Source organism: Lissotriton helveticus, chromosome 5_1 (assembly GCF_964261635.1).
Source record: "Lissotriton helveticus chromosome 5_1, aLisHel1.1, whole genome shotgun sequence".
In the NCBI taxonomy this organism is placed as follows: Eukaryota; Metazoa; Chordata; class Amphibia; order Caudata; family Salamandridae; genus Lissotriton; species Lissotriton helveticus.
In genome coordinates this window covers 239,834,483-239,847,167 of record NC_136065.1, presented here as the reverse complement: position 1 = coordinate 239,847,167, position 12,685 = coordinate 239,834,483, and the positions used below count along the sequence as shown (strand labels likewise).

The 12,685-nt window shown below is 48.1% G+C and overlaps 1 protein-coding gene across 2 annotated transcripts in view; it reads left to right on the top strand.

Moving 5' to 3' along the window:
• Positions 1-12,685, top strand: part of NSMF (NMDA receptor synaptonuclear signaling and neuronal migration factor) — a 226,443-nt gene that overhangs the window by 106,026 nt on the left and 107,732 nt on the right. The window lies entirely within an intron of this gene.

Here is a 12,685-nt window from a genome sequence, read left to right as displayed (position 1 = left end):
TTATTTTCTTTACAACCAGTAAAACCAATCATTTCATATCCACTATAGTAGAAACTAGTGTTCCAATGCATCGAATTCCCACCATTGCCCCTTCACCCAACTTCCACAAGTCCATAATGCTCCCACCATTTGCCCCAGATCTTAGCGCGTTTCTGGATCTAGCCCCATGGTTGATAAAGTGGTTGCTCCATTTTGGTGTGGCAGTCCACCCCTCGCGACACTCTGCTAGGGTAAGAGGCTAACAGGGACCTCCATTTGCCAGCGTTGACCCTCTTGACCACAACTTCAGACACCCCCACCATAATTCTTTCAAGTCTCGGAACATCCAATTCTTCTAATATGCCCAACAAGCATACTCATGGGGTAAGTTCCAATTGTCAATCCAGGACCTGCAATAGCGATCTTTCCACCCTGCCCCTGAAGCCTGATAGCCTGGGGCGAGACTTCATCATATGAAACAAGGCTGCTTCAGTCTGGACACACCGAAAACAGCACAGTTGAGGTACTTTGCCCTCATTCATGCCACAAGCATTTGGCGTGAGATTTGAGATATGGAGGTAATGGAGTTGGATCAATCTCATCTTGGAGGAAATAACTTCCCGAGGGGTCAGACGGGCATCCTGCCAGTCTGCATCATCCAAAGGACTCTCTCAGTTATCCCATCTCTGTTTAAGCTTTGGAAATTCATCAGGTGCAGGAATCACCAAAGTATGGTATATACAGGATATTTCCCCTCTCCCAAGGCAGTTCATCAGAAGTTGGGCCTCCAATTCAGGTATGTTTGCGGAGTCACTTGGATGGTGAGAGAGTCGGTGATGGAGTTGTAAGTATTGGTAGAATTGAGAATTAACTGAAGAGAACTGCTGTTGCAGGTATTGGAAGGAACAAAGATGTCCCCTTTGCCAAATGTTGCCAAGAGTCATGAGACCTATTCTATCACAGGTATAGAAATCGTCCAGGTGGGTCTTGTGATTAGGCAAGCCCCCTTCCACGATGGAGTGAGATGAGTGAGTGTTTTGTCCCATCTTTTGAATCTTGGAGTGGCCTTCCACACCTTAATGGCCACCACTGTCATTCCAGGAGGGGGGCAGGGATAGGATTCCCGTAGAGCAGGCCCATGACGGCATCTAGCCCCAAACAAAATAAATTATAGGTGGAAGGCTGGATCGTCCCACCTGCCTGTCAACCAGTTTTTTATCACTGTCAGCTGTGACACCCAGCATTATAACTTAACGTTTGCCAAGCCCTGGCCCCCATCATAGTCTGACTGTCTTCATTTATAGGTGGCAATATGACCAGCCCATATTAAGTTATGCATAAGGGCGTTCAGCTTCAGAAACCACTGACTCGGATTATTGAGCAGGAAATGTTGGAGAGTATAAAAAACCTGGGAGGAACCATCATTTTGAATATAGCTAATCTCCCCAGCACATTGAGAGGGAGATGTTTGTCTGTCTGAAAATCCTGCTTCATCCTAACAGCGGTGTCAGATTGAGGCTCTACACAAGATTGGGGCCTCTAGCAATATAAAGCCCAGATATTGAAAACTGAGTCTCCGAACTGGAATGATGGACTGCCAATTGACGGTGCTGTGATCCTCATGGATAGGCATTAAGAGTGACTTTTTCAATTTACCTTAAGGCCAGACGCCGACTCGTATAAAAACAGTAGATCAAGGACTCGAGAGCCAGAAAGATGCAGGTCAGTCAAGAAGAGAAGGATGTAATCGGCATGGAGGGCTATCTTGTCTTCCTCACTCCCTGACCCCCGCCACCCCCGAACTTGAGTGCCAGACTGACTAAAAATGCCAAGGGCTTAATGGCAAAGGCGAAAAGAAGCTGGGAGAGTGGGCAACCCTACCAGGTCTCCCTGCAGATTGGGACCGGCTCAGAATGTGTTTTGTTCATGCGGACCTGGGCCCTTGAGATAGATTAGAGTAATTGTATGCAAGCCCAGTACCTTGGGCCAAACCCATGCATTCTAGAACTTCAAACAAGTAGGACCAGTCTACTGAGTCAAACGCCTTCTCAAAGTCAAGTAACAGAAGGGCGCGCAGATCTGGGAGGGCCTCAACATGAGCCTGGGCTACCTGGACTCTCCGTGTACAATGCCCTGTGCTGCAGCCAGGTAAGAAGCCACATTGGTCTGTGTGAATCAGGACTGGAAGGGCATGCTGTAGATGAGTGGCGAGTACCTTAGTATAAATTTTGAGTTTCATAATAATCAAAGAGATAGGCCTATCGGAAGAACATCGCTTAGGCAGTTGCCCTCCTTCCAGGAGGACCACTACTGTGTCCACGTCTAGCTCTGCAGGGAACCGCCTAGTATCGTGGGCCTCCTGAAATACATCCAGGAGACAGGGACCAAGTAGATTGCATATCATTTTTATAAAACTCTGAAGGCAACCCATCTGATCCCAGGGATTTTCCTGGCTTCATACCTGAAAAAGCACTCATCATTTCCTCCAGTGTCAGTGGCTCATCTAGGTCTCCACGAAGAGATGCAAAAAGGCATGGTAGGGGAATGCCTTTAAAAAACGAGTGGTCTATTTCAGTCAGGGGACTGGGATGGTGAGTGTAAAGCTGTCAATAGTAATTGGGGAATGCTGAAGCCACCTCTGTGGAGGTGCAATTATAAACATATAGAGGCTCTGTGATGTTGGGAACAATCCTCGAAGTCGTGTCTCTAGGTGCCAACCAATACAAAAGCTTACCATTCTTGTCCCCCCCATTCATACATTCACGGCATAGACGTTCTCCAGCAATTTCAAGCCTCTTCAAGAGAGATTTGTCTCAAAGATGCTTGGAGAAAATTAAGTTGTTGATCCAGGGTCACCGACGGAGCTCAAAGGAGTTGTCGCTCGGTACGCATTATTTGTGTTTCCAACTTGGTTATTTGACCCAGTTTAGCTATCTCTTTGAGACCGAGTAAGCTCTGTGCCAAGCTTCTAGTGATAGTCTTCCCAGCCATCCATACTGCCCCCAGAGAGGCTATTGAACCCATATTGTGAGCAAAGTAAGCTTAGAGTTCAAACTATAGGTATTCAACGCACTGGGCATCTACTAAATGCCAGGTGTTAAGGCGCCAAATGGTGCTGAGTGTACTGCTTGGTCGCTCGAAAGTGGCAGTAATGGGAGAATGATCTGAATTACTCAAGCCACTCACCAGGGGCCACCACCAGCCAGCCTGACTACAGCAGCGGCGCTCTCTGCCATTGAGCGCCGCCGCGGACCGGGCACCGGAGAACAGGGAGCGGGGAAGCAAGGACTTCAATCCCCAGCATCCCGAGCGGCCGGAAGCCGCACACTGCGAGTTGGCGCCAGGCGGCGCATTTAGTGCAGCACCTCCCCCGGCAGAGCGGGGGACTCAAGCCACTCACCAGGGGCCACCACCAGCCAGCCTGACTACAGCAGCGGCGCTCTCTGCCATCGAGCGCCGCCGCGGACCGGGCACCGGAGAACAGGGAGCGGGGAAGCAAGGACTTCAATCCCCAGCATCCCGAGCGGCCGGAAGCCGCACACCGCGTGTTGGCGCCAGGCGGCGCATTTAGTGCAGCACCTCCCCCAGCGACGCGGGAGCGCGCGGGAAGCGCCCGGGAGAAGCCCGGGACAAGGGCGGGACAGTCGTTGGCAGGAGGAGGCAGGGCAGGGCCAGTGACTCTGCCCCTCAGAATGGGGAAACGCAAGCTGACTGTGAACACGGGCGAAGGTAAGAATGCCAAGGTACCCAGGAAAGCTGAGTCAATAATATCTTATCTCACATCTGCGGTGGGTGCTCTGAACGATGAAATAGCAAATGCCGAAAAAGAACTGGGTCTAGATCAGCCTATCACAGAGCCGGGGGACCTAAATAACACAGTTGCTCCCGAGCAAGCCTCACAGATTCCACTAGAACCCAGCATTGTTGTAAGGGCTCCTAACATTCTCCCAGCAACTTTGACCACTACCCATCCTCCTCAATCCAGTAGTGAAATTGTATATCATGAACAGGCTAATAATATACCAGCTAAAGCCAAACGCAAAAGAGGTAGGACAACCCGTAAAGGTGACCCGGGTGGTGTGGACAAATCGATCTCAGGGGATGCCCACGCCCACATGATCGAGGTAATTGAGGGCTTATTTGAATCTCGGGTGGAACCTTTGCTAGTAAATATAGCGAAAGATATTGTGGACACTCTCAAAACATGCGTGAATAACATCATGAGTAAGTGCGACAAGATCGACAAACTCCTACATGAGCGCTATGTACACTGTGATACGCACGATAAAAACAATCTTATACCTGACCAACAAGGGAGGATACCCCTAACAACTAATGACACTGCCACTGTGCTAGTTGGCCCACGCATGCAAACATCTAGCACTAACTGCACCGCCATGGATATAGCACATGACGACAAGACTGCTTCATTGAGGGGGGCTCAAACAGTGGCCAGTGTGATGGATGGGGCAACAAGTGCGGCACCAACTTCTTCAACACAGGGGCACAAACTCATTGACTCTTGTAAAAGACCGTCTCGGGCAGTGCATCTTCCTCCGGACGCTGCCCGTTTAGTTGTTATCTTGACTGGGATCCCGCGTCTCAAACCACTACAGATCGAAACTGAACCTGAGCTTTTAAATAGAACTAGAAAATGGTGCTCACAGTTCAGCAGCGGGAGTGTGGATGTGGGCAAACACATCATAGCTGCGATGAGGGTGGAATGGGTGGGAAGGAGGGCCAAATGTATTTCTGGGGATTGTGTTATTGTTAATTTTGACAGAGGTAACCTGGCAGACACTCTTTTATGGGATGGTTCTGAGCTAGTCGGTGACGGTATCAGACCACTCCCACTAGGGTACTTTTATCCCCCTCCCATACACCCCCAGATAAGATCTTCCCACCCCCCTATTCCACACCCAGATAAAGCCGGCTGGATAAGGACCCCCTCAAATATATCTTATCAAACTCAACAGGCCTTACTGCGGGTGAGCTCCAATCCCGTAGTAGCCCCACCCACCCAAGCACACCACAATGGCATCCAGGGGGCAGGGATCTTACTTACTAACAGGTTCTCCCCTCTTTCTCCGGACTCCCCTCTGGATTCCAACGATTGACAACCACCCAATGTGCCCCCTTTCATGGAGGCTACCACTGTCCGTAGGAATTGCCACATCTCAATGGTAAGCTGGAACATCGCTGGGTTAGGGAAGAAAGTCATGGACGCTAGATGGTTAAAATTTGTGTCCCAATACGAGATTTTGGGTTTCCAAGAAACGTGGGACGTCAGAGACAACTTTTTCCTGGACGGGTTCCGGAGTTTCTCAGTCAAGGCAACCCCAGGGGAGGGCGGAAGGCATAAAGGAGGGTTGCTCATTCTCTTCTCCTTAAAATTGGCAGGGATTACCACTAAGATTGATTGCACCTCTGATAATATCCTCTGCATCGAGTGGGTCAGGCCAAACTCCCCGCTAATTCTCATAATTAATTTCTATTATGCCCCCTCAAAGGATAGTAACTGTTCTCATTTGAAGTCCCTTTCTCTGTTTTTATCCTCATACAAGTCAAAGCAACGTGCTTCATTCGATATCCTGTTATTGGGTGATTTTAATGTACATCCATGTGGCTGGGGTTGTTTGTCCAGGGAGGTATTGGGCCCTTTGGGAGCCGTTAGTACCCACTTTGAGCACACTGCGCATGGGGCGGACTTAGAACACCTACTTGCCAATTTAAATTTATACGAGGCTGAAGGTTCATGGGGTGAAGTGAGGGCACCAACCTTTGTAGGCAGGGTTGCCAGTACAATTATCGATTACATCTTCATTACTCCCGGCCTAATAAGCATGGCGGTAGCCTATGATGTGTGCACCTCCCCTTTTAGTGATCACAACCCTGTAGTCCTGACATTGGATATGGGCGACAACACTGCGACCCAGGTCGAGCGCCTGGGGGCCGGTGGAGACGCCCTCATCCCTAGGGAGCAGGGTCGTAGATTAAACTGGGCAAAAGTTGTCCCGGAGAACTTCATGGACAATCTTGTTCAGAATAGACAAGCTGACATCATAACCTGTATGGAGAGTACAAGTGAGGGAATGGCCATTATTACCTCTTTCACCGCCATATGTACACAAATTAGCCATGACCTGACGTCCACAAAAAACCAAGTGGTTTCTACTAGTCCTAGATGGTTCGATAGGGAGTGCTCCCAAAAACATAATGTTCTACTACAGGCTCTTAAACATCAGCCCAGAGATAGGGAGTTGGTGGGTCGGCTCAGAAAAGAATATAGGCAGGCTATCGAGACACGCAAAAAAACTATAAAAAGTGAGGCATGGGACAGTTTAACATCGGTCAGCGTGCTGAGAGATAGTTCCCAATTTTGGTCGATTTTAAATCATCCGTATTTTGCCTCTTCCAACAACACTGTGCTGGATTGTGTGATACCAGAGGATGACTGGGTGAACCACTTTAGTAAAATTTATAACAGTGCAGATCTTTTAACCACACCCCATTCCCATCAGCCACCTACCGAACCCCCCCTTTTGTCCTTTTCTGAATTTGAGGTTATCAGGGCAATTGAAGAGATGACTAAACATAAGGCACCGGGCCCAGACGGGGTCCCTGCAGACTTATATAGCTCGCAGACACTATTCTGGGCCAAAATCCTCACAAATGTCTTTAATACAACTGTCACCGTGGGGTTTCCAAAAAGCTGGTCCACTTCAACCATCATCCCTATATTTAAAAAGGGCTCCAGATCGACCCGGCATGCTACAGGCCGATCTCATTAATTGACTCTGCCGTAAAGATTCTTGGCAGAGTCATTCTACACAGATTAGGCGACATTATTAAGGAGAAGGGGGTGCTCTCTGACCTGCAATATGGTTTCAGGGAGAAAAGAGGTACAATAGAGCAGTGCTTGAACCTCCACATGCTGATTAGTAAATACACCATGGCCAAGGAGGGTCATCTATATCTGGCCTTTATGGACCTTTCCTCGGCCTTTGACTTGGTCAATAGGGCCAAGCTATGGACCATACTGGCTGGTATTGGGATTGACCCCCCTCTAGTAGACTTCCTGGCCGCACTCCACGCAGATCTTTCAGCTAACATCAGAACTACCCGTGATGGTAAAACCACCAGACCATTTAGTTCCAGACGGGGTGTCAGGCAGGGCTGTATCTTAGCCCCACTCCTGTTTACCATCTATATCAACTCCCTTGATAAAGCCCTGGAGGGGTCCACACTCGATATTCCTTATGTGGGGGGATCTGCAGTTCCCGTACTCCTCTATGCGGACGATGCGGTGCTTCTAGCCCGCACAGGGGTGGGGTTACAGAGGCTCCTTAATGCATTTGGTCATTTTATGTCTTCGCTCGACCTGCTGGTCAATAACAAAAAATCTCATATTATGCTGGCAGGGAAGCGTCCAAGGCCAAAAAAGTTGAAATCTTTTAGTTGCTGTGGAGAGGGGATCTCGAGAGTACAAGTGTTCACCTACCTGGGAGTGATATTTGAAGAGAAGGGTTCATGGTCCCCACAGGTGGATGCGAAATCCCTAGCCGTTACCAGATCCACCTCTGCACTTTTGAGTTTCGCCAAGCGTCTTGGGTCTCGACCGATGGAGGCATTATTGAAGGTTTACAAAACCAAATGCCTATCTATAGCCTCCTACGGAGCCCCATTGTGGGGCCACGCAAACTGTGGCAAACTACAAATAGCAGAAAATCATTTCCTCAGGTCCTTGTTGGGTGTCCCACAATCCACACCTGTCCTTTCAATACATACCGAACTAGGGCTGGGTTATCTTACTGACTCACTCCAACTAGCGCCCCTTATGTGTTGGACTAAAACTTGGCTGAACAAGGACATTGCTCTGAACCACAAAATCCTCAGGGATTGCATGACCTTGGACAATGCCTCAAAAATTCCATGGCTAGAATACATAAAGGGGGAGATGGGCAGACTCGGCAGACCAAATCTATACAGCCACCCAAACACTATACTCAAGGGAGATTTGAAATGGATCAAAGAAAACTTCATGAGGAGGGCAGTTCAAACACGGGAGGAGAAAGAACTAACTAAACCAAGAGTCAGAGCCAACTTCTTACTCCTGACCTCGCCCCAAATTGAACCTTATTTAAAAATCGTGAGCAGACCTTACCATCGTCACCTGCTTATTAGATTTAGGTTCAATTTAATCCAATACTCCTTGGGCGATCTTCCCGTGTGGGGTGTTCCTGATGAATCTACCCCGTGTAGCTGTGACAATTTTTCTGACCAAACCCTCATGCATTTCATCATGTTTTGTAGCCACTACAAAGCGAGTAGGTTGAGGTTTTTGGCACCCATTTTAAGAGATGCAGGTTTTGTTCAGGTACGGCCTGCTCTACTTTACCTTCAGTTATTAGGCAGCATCAGGACAATTCTCGGGGTTGCTAGCTTCCTGGTCGCCGCTATGCGCACTAGGTCCAGGATGCTATCCCCGAGACAACTGGAAGGGTGATTTTATTATTATGATTCCCGGCTTGCTTTTTAACCTTTATGAATTTTACTGAACTGTTCTGTTTTTGTAACCCACATGAATTTATCAAATTGTAATGAATTTTATCAAATTGTAAATCAATTTTTAAATACATGTTGTCTGTTGCTTTTATGATTTTAAATGTAATCGAATAAAGCTTGTTTTGACTTGACTTGACTTGATCTGAATTACTCCTGGGAAGGATCATAACACCCAAGTGCAAGATATCCATTTTGGGGAGTAGGAGGAAGTCTATTTGGGAGAGTATCTTACTCGCTGCGGAAGTGTTAGTGAATTCTCTGTCCCTGAGATTACATACTCTCCAAGCATCATAGAGCCCCATGGATTCCAATCGAGCTGTGAGTTGGCACAGGATAAACGGTGTTGTAAGGGTGCCTGAGCAGTGAATGGTACGGTTAATGGAGGCTTTTAAGTCCCCTTTGATAATAGTAGTCTTATGTGGAAACGCAAGGATTGCTTTGTTAATCGCATCTAGGGCTAGAGCGGGAAGATGAGGGGGCACGTAGACACCCACAAATTATAGTGCCACTTTTCTTTTCTTACAGTGAAAATACCACAACACTTGTGTGAACTTGGTTTGCTGCATGTTTTGCCGAAGGGAAAAGAGTCACTTTGAAAAATATTGATCGTTATATGCCTATATTGTGTGTCCATGAAGCAAAACTTGTGTAAATGCAGTTTTGCTGTCTTTAAAACTCTGCACATTTTCTCCCTTTGATTTTCATTCCAAAATGCTTGCTTGCTAGTGGTTAATCCTCCCTCTTTGTCCATCTTTTTGGTGTTTAGTTTCCTTCCACCGAGCACCACCCAATTACTGTTAACACCATGTTTTTGTGTTTAGGTGTTCATTTGGGGGACTATTTTTTGTTCGATTACTGCTTGTGTCACTGTTTGTCCATCTTTGATGTTTCAGCTCACACCCATCACTTATTCTCCTTGTGCCTTCACCCCACCCCTCCAGGAACACTGCTTGCCCACCCACACCACACCTCCGATGTCGTTGCTTACCCGCCCCAACTCCCCCCATATCACTGCTGGTTTTCGAGGCCGTAGTCTCCTAAACAGCGAGGGCTGCATACAGAATGTGACAGGGGCCTGTGTGATGGAGATACATTATTGTTTTTTGGGGGGGGATACATAGTAACTCTTTAGGGGAGTGTCACAGACACCCCATTGGCTGATCCCGGCCTCTCTCAGTCGGGATCTTAGCCACAGAGCTGGAAATCTTTTTTTGTCTAGAAGTCACAACTCTGCTTTTCTTCCTCCACGACTGCTGGCTCTTCTTCTCCAGTATTTACAACAAGGGGTGGTGATGGACAGAGTCTCTGAATTAAGCAGAATACTCTCACCCAGTCAAGAGATCAGGGCTAGATCCAACACCGTTTTTTAGCTCACTGCACCATCCCAGTTTCAGAACCTGGCTGTATGCAAATTAGTCTGTTCCTGTCCCAGTGCATGATGGGAACAGGGCAAACCAAACTACAAAAGCCAAATCTTACACTGGGAAGGAAACAAGCTTCCGGGGACCGGTTTCTGGCATTACAGCCGTCTTCGGCCCGGCTTGCTTGAATCCTGATGGTGCAATGAGCAAGGGACTCATGTCTGAGTATACCCTTCCACGCTTAGGGTGGACAAAAATATTTACAACAAGGGGTGGTGATGGACAGAGTCTCTGAATTAAGCAGAATACTCTCACCCAGTCAAGAGATCAGGGCTAGATCCAACACCGTTTTTTAGCTCACTGCACCATCCCAGTTTCAGAACCTGGCTGTATGCAAATTAGTCTGTTCCTGTCCCAGTGCATGATGGGAACAGGGCAAACCAAACTACAAAAGCCAATTCTTACACTGGGAAGGAAACAAGCTTCCGGGGACCGGTTTCTGGCATTACAGCCGTCTTCGGCCCGGCTTGCTTGAATCCTGATGGTGCAATGAGCAAGGGACTCATGTCTGAGTATACCCTTCCACGCTTAGGGTGGACAAAAATATTTACAACAAGGGGTGGTGATGGACAGAGTCTCTGAATTAAGCAGAATACTCTCACCCAGTCAAGAGATCAGGGCTAGATCCAACACCGTTTTTTAGCTCACTGCACCATCCCAGTTTCAGAACCTGGCTGTATGCAAATTAGTCTGTTCCTGTCCCAGTGCATGATGGGAACAGGGCAAACCAAACTACAAAAGCCAATTCTTACACTGGGAAGGAAACAAGCTTCCGGGGACCGGTTTCTGGCATTACAGCCGTCTTCGGCCCGGCTTGCTTGAATCCTGATGGTGCAATGAGCAAGGGACTCATGTCTGAGTATACCCTTCCACGCTTAGGGTGGACAAAAATATTTATAACAAGGGGTGGTGATGGACAGAGTCTCTGAATTAAGCAGAATACTCTCACCCAGTCAAGAGATCAGGGCTAGATCCAACACCGTTTTTTAGCTCACTGCACCATCCCAGTTTCAGAACCTGACTGTATGCAAATTAGTCTGTTCCTGTCCCAGTGCATGATGGGAACAGGGCAAACCAAACTACAAAAGCCAATTCTTACACTGGGAAGGAAACAAGCTTCCGGGGACCGGTTTCTGGCATTACAGCCGTCTTCGGCCCGGCTTGCTTGAATCCTGATGGTGCAATGAGCAAGGGACTCATGTCTGAGTATACCCTTCCACGCTTAGGGTGGACAAAAATATTTACAACAAGGGGTGGTGATGGACAGAGTCTCTGAATTAAGCAGAATACTCTCACCCAGTCAAGAGATCAGGGCTAGATCCAACACCGTTTTTTAGCTCACTGCACCATCCCAGTTTCAGAACCTGGCTGTATGCAAATTAGTCTGTTCCTGTCCCAGTGCATGATGGGAACAGGGCAAACCAAACTACAAAAGCCAATTCTTACACTGGGAAGGAAACAAGCTTCCGGGGACCGGTTTCTGGCATTACAGCCGTCTTCGGCCCGGCTTGCTTGAATCCTGATGGTGCAATGAGCAAGGGACTCATGTCTGAGTATACCCTTCCACGCTTAGGGTGGACAAAAATATTTACAACAAGGGGTGGTGATGGACAGAGTCTCTGAATTAAGCAGAATACTCTCACCCAGTCAAGAGATCAGGGCTAGATCCAACACCGTTTTTTAGCTCACTGCACCATCCCAGTTTCAGAACCTGGCTGTATGCAAATTAGTCTGTTCCTGTCCCAGTGCATGATGGGAACAGGGCAAACCAAACTACAAAAGCCAATTCTTACACTGGGAAGGAAACAAGCTTCCGGGGACCGGTTTCTGGCATTACAGCCGTCTTCGGCCCGGCTTGCTTGAATCCTGATGGTGCAATGAGCAAGGGACTCATGTCTGAGTATACCCTTCCACGCTTAGGGTGGACAAAAATATTTACAACAAGGGGTGGTGATGGACAGAGTCTCTGAATTAAGCAGAATACTCTCACCCAGTCAAGAGATCAGGGCTAGACCCAACACCGTTTTTTAGCTCACTGCACCATCCCAGTTTCAGAACCTGGCTGTATGCAAATTAGTCTGTTCCTGTCCCAGTGCATGATGGGAACAGGGCAAACCAAACTACAAAAGCCAATTCTTACACTGGGAAGGAAACAAGCTTCCGGGGACCGGTTTCTGGCATTACAGCCGTCTTCGGCCCGGCTTGCTTGAATCCTGATGGTGCAATGAGCAAGGGACTCATGTCTGAGTATACCCTTCCACGCTTAGGGTGGACAAAAATATTTACAACAAGGGGTGGTGATCTTCTCCAGGCCTGCCAGTGGCTGGGAAAGTTTGCCCGGTTGTTGTTGTAGCCATGAATTGGGTCCCAGGGTGGCTCTATAGGCGTCAGGGGGGATATGGAGGCCTGCTGCTTCACAGTGATTCACATACAGCTGTACTCCTTCCCGCATGTCCCCACTGCACCCCCTGGCAATGCTGATCACCTTGCTGCCAGTGCCGGGATCTTGTTTGGATCTACTGCCTCCTCTGCTGTCCAGGATACAGTGTTGCCTTTCTGCGAAGGAATTACTATCCCTGGCAGATTGTTTGCAAATTTGTTTTGTTTATTGTGATTGAACAGTTTCTAAAAGTGAGGAATATAATGGCTCATTGACTAACTTTTGCACTTCTGATTGGCACGATTGTTGCAGGTAGGGGATGATCCATTCCCTTCTAACC